Here is a 12,610-nt window from a genome sequence, read left to right as displayed (position 1 = left end):
CTTTTCAGTCATTTCAAATATGTCTCAATAGAACATTGTAAAAGAATGACACTCTTTTGTTATTTCTTTATTTTAAATTATTTCAATTATTTGAATTATAGGGAAAATTGTGTACGTTCTTTATGGGGACAAAATGTCCCATACGTAACTGTCCCATACGTAACATGTCATTAATTTGTTTAATTAGAGTCTGTAATTAGAAGTATTTGGCATATGACATGAAACTTGCCTTAGATATACTATAGTATTGTGACTTCTATCACACTAAGTTACAAGTTGTCAAATGAAATACTTTCAGAGAATTCTCAACTTGAAAAAAAAGTTTGAAAAATTGTCTTTTTCTGCGTCCCATACGTAACGGCACATCTTTTCTCTCTAAAAGGTCAAGGTCAAGGTCATAGGTCACCATTTTTTGCATGATTATTCTTCTCCTAGATGTCTAACATCATGAGGGTATTCAATCTAATCAGAGTCATTAAACACTATTTTTCAGGTCATTAAAGCCTCTGAAATGTCCCATACGTAACGCGCGCGAATTCTTGGACTTGCCCATATATATTGGCTGTGCCCTAAAAACATTCACTGAGAATTTCAGATGAACTCTTGCAAACCAGGCCACTTGCCAAAGGGGTGTGTCAAACTGCCTGTGAATATATGAAGACCTATGAAGGTTACTGCTGATTAACTTTTATAAATAATCTACCCCTAATTGCTAGTTCGGATTGCCTTTAATAACTACCTAGAATTAGCCAAGATGGAAATTTGGGCTGATTAGTGATAGGGCCACAAGTTAGGCAGTATCCGAGCTCTGCACCAGATATTGGCTCTGTCCCATACAAAATATAGCTGGCTGCCAACTGGGCCGCTGTGAAGAGATTTTGAGTTGCAAACCAATGAAACTGACTGCTGATAAGACCTATTGCTATTGTTCCTTCAATACAAATTTACTCAAACTTGTTAATCAGGTTTAACTTCCTATTAAAGATCAGAAAAAGCCAGATATTTTTTGAAAACTTGGGCTGGGGGAGAAGGGCCCTAGACAGTGAGCATCCAACCAGATATTGGGTTTTCTCTGTATCCCAGTAGCTGGAGAACAAATTTGTAAACCAGGCCACTGATAGACTTCATCTACTGGACTTTCTTGAACTGGATTTCCTTGTGTACTGAGTAGCGTCCCCAACGTGCACCCACTCTCCTACATGTACTTCCATGTGAAGATTGCTTCTTGAAGACTGTGTCCTCACCATAAACCAGTTTAACGAGGCAAAGTGGTGGTCTTGAAAACTTCATCATGAGGAGGTTTCCCAAACTGGTTTGGAGACCACTTAAGATCCCTTCCAAGACCGCTTCAAGCATTTCTATAAAACTGGATTCTAGCGGTTCCACTAAACGTTTTAAAAAAGTAGATGAGACCAGGCACTTGATAAAGCGGTGTGCATGGGATCTTAAAGTTCAAACCAATTAAACTGCCTTCAAGTACTAAAGACCCACTACTGGATGGGATGACGTCTTAATATTACCTATTTACTCAAACAGCATTGTTGTTATCGGGTTAACTCCCCAAGAGAAAATATTTTAGGATACTTTTCAAACTTGAGCTGGTGGAAACATGGCCATCAATCTGGGAATATCCAACCAGATTTCAACGAAATTGGATCATTGAGTAATTTTCAAATAGTGTGAGGAAGGTTGATCAAATCGGATGCATTTCTGGGATCTGTTTCATAAAGATGTCACAATAACAAATGCACAGTTCAAGTTTTTTATTGAATCAAATTGAATAACTTCAGTAGCTTTAAACTAGTATTGCAAAGTTATTAAAGTCTGATGAAAAGTGCCCCTGGTATCATTCCCCTCCATTAGTAAAATTCATTACAACATTTACATGTACGGAGATTGACACAGATACAATCAATCTAAGGCAAACAATGTACAATGAAAAAATTCATTGTAAATATTGATTGTATCTTTTCTGGAGCCCGTAACAAAACGCCTAGCAATGATCGTATAACATTTTTCTATGATTGATTGCATTGACAACGATGTACAATCAATCGTGAAAATCAAGTGTACAATCAATCGCTAACCTTTGTGTTTACGGGACCCTGGTCCCCCATGAGAGCTGTACATGGAACTTCCACTTTGAAAATCTATGAAATTGGGCCTGGATTCACAAAAAAAATTTAATGAAAATCCACTGGCAAAACTAATTCTTGATTTGTAAGTCTTGAAAATTACTCTTCAGATTGTTTCAGATTCTTCAGTATCTGTTTATAATTATTTTGAGACATCAGGGTTCTTTATTTTGGACAATCACTCAAAACCAATGTACTATGAAGATAGAAGAAGGAAGCATTCAATATCTACAATACAAAGAGGATGGCAAGAGAAAAATATGAAAATATTTATTCAGATTTACACCGAATGTTTCCTTTGTTATTTTTTCAGAAAGGTCAAAGTCGTTGTCCTCAAACTTGAGACAGAGATGACTTCCTCTACAGTAGCGAAATACAATGTACAATGTAAATAGGAGGTCCCAGTTCACTTTATACTAAAGAGCAAAGTTTTCCAGTTTATTTTCTTTTAGGATCGCATTGATGTTATTGTTTTTAGGATGATTCATCATTTTCTCTGAATTGCAAAATGATTTCTGGCAAGGAGGTGTACATGTTTGTACATTGCTTCAACAGCCCTTTTTGAGTAAAAACCTTTCACTATGGAATATTCATGATTGTATCTGAACAGTCACTAAACAAAATAATGGCCTTACATCGTAAAGGAATACATGCATTTCAAGAAATTTATCGATCTGGCCAAGGTACATGTAATTCTGATGTTACTTTATACTTGTAATGTAATCAGAGTAATTGTGTTTCAATCATTAGAATTGGACTTTGCTATAAACATCTGCATTGTCTTTTTGAGCTGCAAATTATATAAATATTTGGTCAAAACACACATCATTCAGTGTGCAGAAGGATATTTTTTATAATTGGCAAATGGCTATCCTGCATCTTTTATTGACTCATGATGATGTTGATAATTATGATTCTGATGATGTTGATGGTGACGATGGTGATGATGATGGTGATGATGATGTTGATCATGTTGATGATGGTGATGATGGTGATGATATTGATGATGGTGATGATGATGGTGATGATGATGATGGTGATGATGGTGATGATGATGGTGATGATGATGGCGGTGATGATGATGATGATGATGGTGATGATGGTGATGATAGTGATGATGTTGATGATGGTGGTGATGATGGTGGTGATGATGATGGTGATGATGATGGCGATGATGATGGTGATGATGACGGTTGTGGTGATGTTGGTGGTGATGATGTTGATGGTGTTGATGGTGATGATGGTGATGTTTATGGTGATGTTGATGATGATGGTGATGATGATGGTGATGATGGCGATGATGATGGTGATGATTAGGATAATGATGACAATGCTGATGATAAAATTTATGATGATGATGATGATGGTGATAATATGATAATGATGATGATGGTGATGATGATAATGCTGATGACGATGATGATCAATGGCAATGGTGATAATATTGATGATGGTGATGATGATGTTGATGGTGATGATGGTAGGGATGATGATGGCAATGATGATGCTTATGTATAGGTGGTGGTGGTGATGATGATGATGATGATGATGAGAATCATAACAACCATGATGCCATTAAAACCATTCAAGTTCCACCTGAATCAAAATAAAGCCCCAACTACAAAAAAAAAAATCTGTGAAACATCCAAAGAACAAATGCCCTTCCGTACCTGGCATGACCTGTCGTTGACCAGTTCCACTGACCATCGCCCCTCGTACTTGATCCAGACAAATATTACCCCTTGGGCATCGCAGGTAGCCATCTTCTGAAACGGTTCATTCCATCTCACTAACACCACCTATCAGAGAGAGGAAGACACAATTAGAAAGTTGTATCAGTACAGGGTCAAATTACTGGCATGGATTGAGCAGCAAAACTTATGTTCTGGTAGCGGAGGGTAAGTGTAAAGGTTTATTGTGTCATCCGGGACCGCCTGCCCCTCCCCCCCCTCCAGTGCCAAATACATTGTATACCCAGTTGTTGTTGTTGTTTGTCCAGAGAGGGTGTGTGTCCGACAATCAATTTCAAACAACCATTTGTAAAAGTTATCAAGCACAGTATCATCAATTTTTATTACAAAAATGTTAGACAACACTATAGAGAACAAATTTGAAGAAGATTGTAACTACTGATTTCATATAATTTGACAGCCATCACCCACGTCAAGATGGAATTAAAAGAAAGATAAAAGACATATTGACAGCAGGACATTCCCAATAAAAAATTAAATACATGTAGGTTATTTCTCTTTTCCTTGACTAATACATGTACATTGTATTTCAAAGCAATTTGTTCAAACAATCATACAAACACACTATAAATATTCAGTTCGCTCTGCCATATTCCATTTTTTACTTTCTTGATGATGGAATAACCTTCTCAGGCGGAGCATGAAAAAGAGAAGCAGACTCGTCACAGTTCCTGACGACTCCCTTTAAAATCCACCACTGATCTGCTCTGCTAAACTGCTTCGGCATCCAAAATACATTGGGCGGTTAATTGACTGCATCAGTGCCATGGCAATGTTTGATGTGGGAAATGGAACAGTAGTCGGGAGAAACACCGACCACATCACGATCGGCGAACGATCAAGTTTGCAAGCTTGGGGGAATGGGGGTGTGGGGGGGGGGGAGAGGATTACGTCATCTTGGGGGTTCCTTCGTGAACATACAGTACTGTTTACATGAAGCATGCGTCACAAGGCTTGAAAGGTTTTGAGCTACATGTATAAAGGGTTTTTGCTTCTTCAGGGGAGTCTGTATGGTTTGCTATGGATCCCGCATTATGACTTTGGCTCATTTACACAGGCGGATAAGTTTATACTGGGTTCATCACTGGTGGTTCAAAATACAAGTAGGAAAGCAAAATGGAAGGGAGGAAAAAGGGGGAAAGAGTGCAAGTGAGAAAAGGGGGAGGGGGTTGATTCCCCCCCCCAGAAAAAATAATATTAATAATAATAACAGTAGCTCTTTTGCAAAATTTTCTCTGATCCTTGGTTTTGTACAAAAAATAAAGAAAAAAATAAAGATACCAAAGATACCAGTGTAAAAAGTAAAGATATAAGTGGTCTTTCCAACCAGGTATCTTTCTAGCAATGAATATGCTGTATTAGGCAGGGGAACTACATGTACATGTACATGAATTATAATAAACTCTGAAGATGATTTTCTCTGAAATGGGTTGGCACCATTGTGTGATACAATGGTTTAGATGACCGCTGACGAGTTATCTTGTCCTGTGAAAGTACTACACTAATCAATACAAATACATCATCGTGTACAATGATTTGGCCATTATACAGTCTACCACTGTAACGCATTATACCATCAATGATAATACATTCCATGCACTACCAAAAGTGAATTTACACTTTCATAATGGCTTTTGCAAATGGGTATCACATCTGCAACATCGTTAAGAAGCCTGTTGTTTATAATTATTTCACATCTACTGTACTACCAGTACATACATGTAGAGTGCTATTCTTAAGGGTGATCACTTGAGATAAGAATGAAGTAGTTTGTTGTAGAGGAAAAACAAGAGGAACAAAGAGGTCTTCTACATACCTGTATATTTACTATTACCCAGATATTCTGGATGATGTGTAATTTAAATAGTACCCTTTTCATATCTGATCAGCATTTCTTTTTTTCAAATTGGCAACATCGATACCTACTTGCTGTATCTTTTTTTTACAGGTTTGTAAATTGTAATAAGTGAAAATGACAGAGAATTTCTTTAAGTTAAAATCTGCAAATTCACATAGTGAAAGGGGCAATTTCGAGGATGTCACATTGCCAGATTTACTTCTTTTTTGGGGGGTTACATTGAATGAAAGATAGCGTATCAATAAAATTTAATTTAGCCTTCCAATGTAGACTTTGCTCTCTCTTTTTCCTGTAGAGCAACTTTATGGGGGGCATTGTGGTCTAGTGGTTACAACTCTCTTCTTTCAAATCTAAGGGATGTGGGTTCGATTCCTAACCATGGTGTGATTTCCTTCAGCAAAAAAATTACACACACTGCGCTGCACTAAACCCAGGTGAGGTGAATGGGTACCTGCTAGGAAGAAATTCCTTGAATGCTTGAGCACCTGTATGACAGCTCGACTGCAGCTGGGGTAATACCAATAAAGCACAGTTCAATATTGATATACATGTAGTAGCTGTGCTATATAAATCGTCCATTCATGGTTATGTATCAAAAGTTTAATACTAGACCTGGGGGCCATTTCATTAAGCTGTTCGTATAATACATGTATTAAAGAGCGGCTTTAAGAACGACTATTGAACTTTTATTATGCGCAATAACCTTCGCCAATGAATATACCATTTAACACAAGAAAGGATCACCAGTCATTCTAAAAGTCATTCTTAACTCACGAACAGCTTTATGAAACACCCGCCAGACCACACACAGACCACACATGTGGACACTTGTTCAGAAAGGATGAAGCATTTATAAAGAGATGCATATCAATCGACTGGAAAAAAAGTGTCAAAAATATGAGCAGACATTCCATCAAAAGATGTGAACACATACATGTATGTAGGCCCAATATCATCTAAGTACTTTTTATATCATTTGTACCACATGTAACAATGGCTGATAATGTTTACGTTGGAAAGTACATGTACATGAAGTTGCATGTGAACTACATGTATATAGCGCCCATCACTGGCATGGGTGCCATGCCCCCCCCAAAAAAAAAAATAATAATAATAATAATAATAAATAAACAAATAATTGAATAAGAAAGTTCCATCAGACCACCACAATGAAAAAAAAAATTGAAGACAAAAGGGCGAATTATATGTATTTTTAAAATTTATCACAAAATCATAAAGGTTTTTTTTTCCTTGCTCGCTTTGGTTGCTTGTGACTACAAGTACTTTAAAATAGATGTTGTTCCATACTTTCATCTTGGACCCTACAGTAGTTGGGTCCATGCTTTTATACACGGGTCATTCCATCTGGATTCACCCAGTGGTTGCACCCGACCGTCTCAGAATTTGTTGTAATTTGGTATACATAAAATTCACCATGGCCCAAGCACAAAAAAAAAAAATTAGTCCAATCGGTCCGTCGGTTCCCGCGCTACGGCCCGCCCTTTTCTCCTTGTTTTAACAAAAATTTTTGAACGGGTCAATCAGGGTGTGGGTCATTCCATGCCAATTCACCCAATGAATGTGCAATTTAGCACCCGACCATCTCAGAATTTGTTGTAATTTGGTATACATAAAATTCACCATGGCCCAAGCACAAAACAAAAAAAATTAGTCCAATCGGTCCGTCGGTTCCCGCGCTACGGCCCGCCCTTTTCTCCTTGTTTTGACAAAAATGGGCATGACCTTCAACTTTCAATGGCCACTGCGTCGTTACGTGTTGACCAATTTTCATGAAACTTGGTACCATTTGATAGGAAATTCAGAGAGGAATCCAAAACATGCATCGAATAATGTATTGGAGCAATTTATAAGGTCATGACCTTTGACCTTAACTTTGACCTTGAGTTTGACCCCCGGACAAATAATTTTTTAACTTGATTTTCGTGTATGTTAATTATTGGTATGATTTTGACAAAATATGTTAAAATCAATGATGATATTTTATTTCTTTACCTTTAAAAACTCTTCCAAAGATACCATGAAATTTCACTCTAGTCCCACACAATGATATTCATGTTAGTAAAGTGTTTACCAGTTACATGATTTCTTCCAATCTTAAGTTACAGTATGCAAGCACATGAAAAGAAATTAAGCTTAATCAGTTCACAAATAAACGATTAAACCTTTATGCTCATGAATAGGTATCTGTTTAGGCATTTTGATGTTCATCAATATATATTCATTTTGATGTTCGGCAATATATATCATATATATTCATGGTAGTAAAGTCTTCACTTTTACCATCAAAATATATACATGTATATATATGTATATGATATATATTGCTGAATCATAAAATGTCTAAACAGATACCTATTCATGAGCATAAAGGTTTAATCTTTTATTTGTAAACTGATTGAGCTTAATTTCTTTTCATCTCTTTGCATATGCTGTAACTTAAGATTGGAAGAAATCATGTAACTGGTAAACACTTTACTAACATGAATATCAGTGTGTGGGACTAGAGTGAAATTTCATGGTATCTTTGGAAGAGTTTTTAAAGGTAAAGAAATAAAATATCATCATTGATTTTAACATATTTTGTCAAAATCATACCAATAATTAACATACACGAAAATCAAGTTAAAAAATTATTTGTCCGGGGGTCAAACTCAAGGTCAAAGTTAAGGTCAAAGGTCATGACCTTCTAAATTGCTCCAATACATTATTCGATGCATGTTTTGGATTCCTCTCTGAATTTCCTATCAAATGGTACCAGTTTCATGAAAATTGGTCAACACGTAACGACGCAGTGGCCATTGAAAGTTGAAGGTCACGCCCATTTTTGTCAAAACAAGGAGAAAAGGGCGGGCCGTAGCGCGAGAACCGACGGACCGATTGGACTAATTTTTTTTGTTTTGTGCTTGGGCCATGGTGAATTTTATGTATACCAAATTACAACAAATTCTGAGATGGTCGGGTGCTAAATTGCACATTCATTGGGTGAATTGGCATGGAATGACCCACACCCTGATTGACCCGTTCAAAAATTTTGGCTCATAACACCATTGATGCTCATCTACATGTACATGTAGGCCCTACATAATAGCTTATAGCCTATACAGAAGAATTCATGCTAGATCGAGAATGATTGACAAAATAGCTGTCATATTTTTTTTCAATTAAATCATATTCCAATCATTACGAAAAGCAAACCTGTTTTATACCACTAAATCATACATGTACATGTAAGGCCTGTAGCTGACCAATCTACCATAGATTTCTATATTTCGTTACATCCTTAGAATTTATTGCTATATGTACACAGTAGGGTCCATGGTATGACATATATGTAGGCCTACATGTACAAAATGGAACTAAATGTAAATCCTTATCAATATTTTTTTATCAATACTACTGTACTGTACATGAAGAGCCTCCTGCAAAGACAATAAACAATACTTTACAACAATATGTGTGCCTACAGTAATGTACTGTGTCTGCATGTACTGTACATGTAGATTGTAAAATACAAATCTGAAAATATCAAAACATGCTAAATTACAATCAATAGTGGTATGATGTTCAGTACACAAACCAAGAGTGAATACATACATGTACATACACGTACATCATACATGTACATACATACCTATATTCACACATACATGTACATACGTGTACATACATGTACAGTACAGATAATCATGTTTATATTATCATTCATGCCACAGGGCCTATTCATGTAAATATTTCCATTTATACACAAATGTGTAATTTTGAAAATAAAGAATTTTATTGAGATTAAAAATGTGAAATGCCCATCAACATATCACAAATCTAAAACTGTCAATGGTAGATTAATGTTTTATGTTTCTAATTTTTATTAAAATGCTCGATAAACACAATATCCAGCAGAATACGCTGTAGTGGACAGATGTTGTATTGATGGAAATAAAAGGAGCAACATGGCAATAGAGTACATGTACTTTAGGCCTGTATGTGAACAATACAGATTTCTGTGCTTGACTGAAATGTCAAACATGAATACTCGTTAATGAATGCAAAAAAAATCAAAATGTCAAGTAAAATATGAGTACATACATGTACACTGTGGATGAAAGATAAATTTGGGTTAGAATCCCAGCCATGGTGTAAATTTCTTCGGCAAGAAATTTATCCACATTGTGCTGCACTCGACCCAGGTGAGGTGAATGGGTATCTGGTAAAATTTATTCCTTGAGCGAATAGCGCAGGCCTATCAATATTCAAATTGTTTTATTCTCTCAGTAAAGCCTTTACATAAAAAGAAATATCATACAAAGTTAAAATACATGCATTACAAATCGGTGTAAAAGTCTTGCAATTGGAATGCCTCTGGCCGTCTCACCTGCTCACGCGATTCAACATAGCAGCAGTGCTGACTTTGAAAACTACTATAACTCACACAAGATGTTCAGTGATACTTGGTTACTCTTCTTTCCACATTTTATGAATTAGACCAATACACTTACAGAGATAGGATGGTAATTCAACAAATACCCCCAATGCGGCCAAAGTTCATTGATCTCACATGACCTTTGATCTTGGTCATGTGACCTAAAATGCACAAAGGATATTCAGTGATACTTGATTACTCTTACATGTATGTCCAAGTTTCAAAAGTCAGATCAATAAACTTGCAAAGTTATGATGGTAATTCAACAGATACCCCCATTATGGCCAAAGTTCATTGACCTTTGACCTTGGTCATGTGACCTACAATGTAAAATGCGCACAGGATATTCAGTGATACTTGGTTACTCTTGTGTCCAAGTTTTATGAACTAGACCAACATACTTCCAGAGTTATGATGGTAATTCAACAAATACCCCCAATGCGGCCAAAGTTCATTGATCAATCTCACATGACCTTTGACCTTGATCATGTGACCTGAAACTCGCACAGGATATTCAGTGATACTTGATTACTCTTATGTCCAATTTTCAAAAGTCAGATCAATAAACTTGCAAAGTTATGATGGTAATTCAACAGATACCCCCATTATGGCCAAAGTTCATTGACCTTTGACCTTGGTCATGTGACCTACAATGTAAAATGCGCACAGGATGTTCAGTGATACTTGATTACTACTATGTCCAAGTTTCATGAATCAGATCCAAAAACTTTTTAAGTTTTGATTGTAATTCAACAGATACCCCCAAATCGGCCAAAGTTCATTGACCCTAAATGACCTTTGACCTTGGTCATGTGACGTCAAACTCATGCAGGATGTTTGATGATACTTGATTAACTTTATGTCCAAGTTTAATGACCTAGGTCCATATATTTTCTAAGTTATGATGACATTTCAAAAACTTAACCTCAGGTGAAGATTTTGATGTTGATTCCCCCAACATGGTCTAAGTTCATTGACCCTAAATGACCTTTGACCTTGGTCATGTGACATGAAACTCTAATAGGATGTTCAGTAATACTTATGGCCAAGTTTCATGAACTAGGTCCATATACTTTCTAAGTTATGATGTCATTTCAAAAACTTAACCTTAGGTTAAGATTTGATGTTGACACCGCCGCAGCCACCGCCGCCGTCGGAAAAGCGGCGCCTATAGTCTCACTCTGCTACATGTATGCAGGTGAGACAAAAATCGCATTATTGTTAAGAATCATACTGAGGGGTAGCAGCCAAAAAGGAAAAAATCCTTATAAATAGGCCGACCCATTATTAAAACGAAAAGGTGACATACATGTACATGTAGAAAATGCAATGATAACAGGAATATGGCGACTCAGCTACATGTACTGTACAGCCGGTGTAATAATATGATACCAAGAATCAAAGCGCAGTTGAGTATATATGTACATGTAGTAAAGTTCTGCGCTTATATTAATGGACATACCATTATTATCAACATTTCTTTGGATAATATGAATACTGAATACTTCATTGAAGTACAAACAATAGAGCTGATACCTATTACTGTTTTGATGGTGTAAATTTCACATGTTTTCTCATTTTTTTTTTCAAGTAGAATGGGAGATAACAATCTTGAGCCATCAGGGCCCCTTTCATTTTAATAAAAAGGAATTCTGTTTAATTACCATGGTATTAAAACTTGGATCAAGAATTTCAAGGCTGTTTGTAAACCAACATGAAAAATTTGCCATTATTGGTATTCATTTTTTTAAATTGTCACAAGATGAACTTCAAAAATGTCTAAATTTATATGGTGTAATATAGAGTATTAAAATTTTGCCAAACGAACTGATTGCCGACTTTCTAGGAAATCATCCCTATGTGAGGCAGACATTCACATAATTAACACAAAAAAGTTTCCTTGTAAGTTGTACATGTACATGTACATGTAGCAATTAAAAGCAAAATATAATGAAAATTGCCATCTGGGGACCATTCTAATCTAAAAAATAAATTTCATGCATCACCATTTACAGAAAATTTGTCATACTTTTTCAATACATCATTCATCTACATTTTACCCCACTCCCCCTTTTTAGTATTCTAGATGTACATGAGTTTGGAAAGTTTACCAGTACACACTTTATGGGGAGCTTTCTTTTCAAACATGAATATCCTACTTTTATTTTATCCGACAGTTTGCATAGGAACTGTGCTGCTCAGCAAATCAAAATAAAGGAAATTTGTCGGATCGGACAATTTTTAGGATAAAAGAGATGATCAAATGCTCCCCTGATTGACTGAACTATATGAAATCAATTATTAATTGCAACTGTTTCTGCAACTGGCCCCTGAAGGAGTATTGATTTTTCAACTCATTTTTATGAATATTGGTTCAAGGTTCAAGTTTCAAGGTTATTCATACAATACGTACATGTACATGTATCAA

At 36.1% G+C, this 12,610-nt stretch overlaps 1 long non-coding RNA gene across 1 annotated transcript in view; it reads right to left on the bottom strand.

Annotated features, from left to right (window-relative positions):
• Positions 1 to 3,679: 3,679 nt before the first annotated feature.
• LOC121414499 overlaps positions 3,680 to 12,610 on the bottom strand; it is a 34,405-nt gene continuing 25,474 nt past the window's right edge. The window contains exon 3 of the long non-coding RNA XR_005969864.1: positions 3,680 to 3,934. This is a non-coding gene — a long non-coding RNA (uncharacterized LOC121414499). The remainder of the gene's footprint in view (positions 3,935 to 12,610) is intronic.

The sequence above is a fragment of the Lytechinus variegatus genome, chromosome 4 (genome assembly GCF_018143015.1).
Source record: "Lytechinus variegatus isolate NC3 chromosome 4, Lvar_3.0, whole genome shotgun sequence".
NCBI lineage: Eukaryota > Metazoa > Echinodermata > Echinoidea > Temnopleuroida > Toxopneustidae > Lytechinus > Lytechinus variegatus.
The sequence above is the reverse complement of the archived record's forward strand: the minus strand, read 5'-3'. Positions and strand labels throughout refer to the sequence as shown.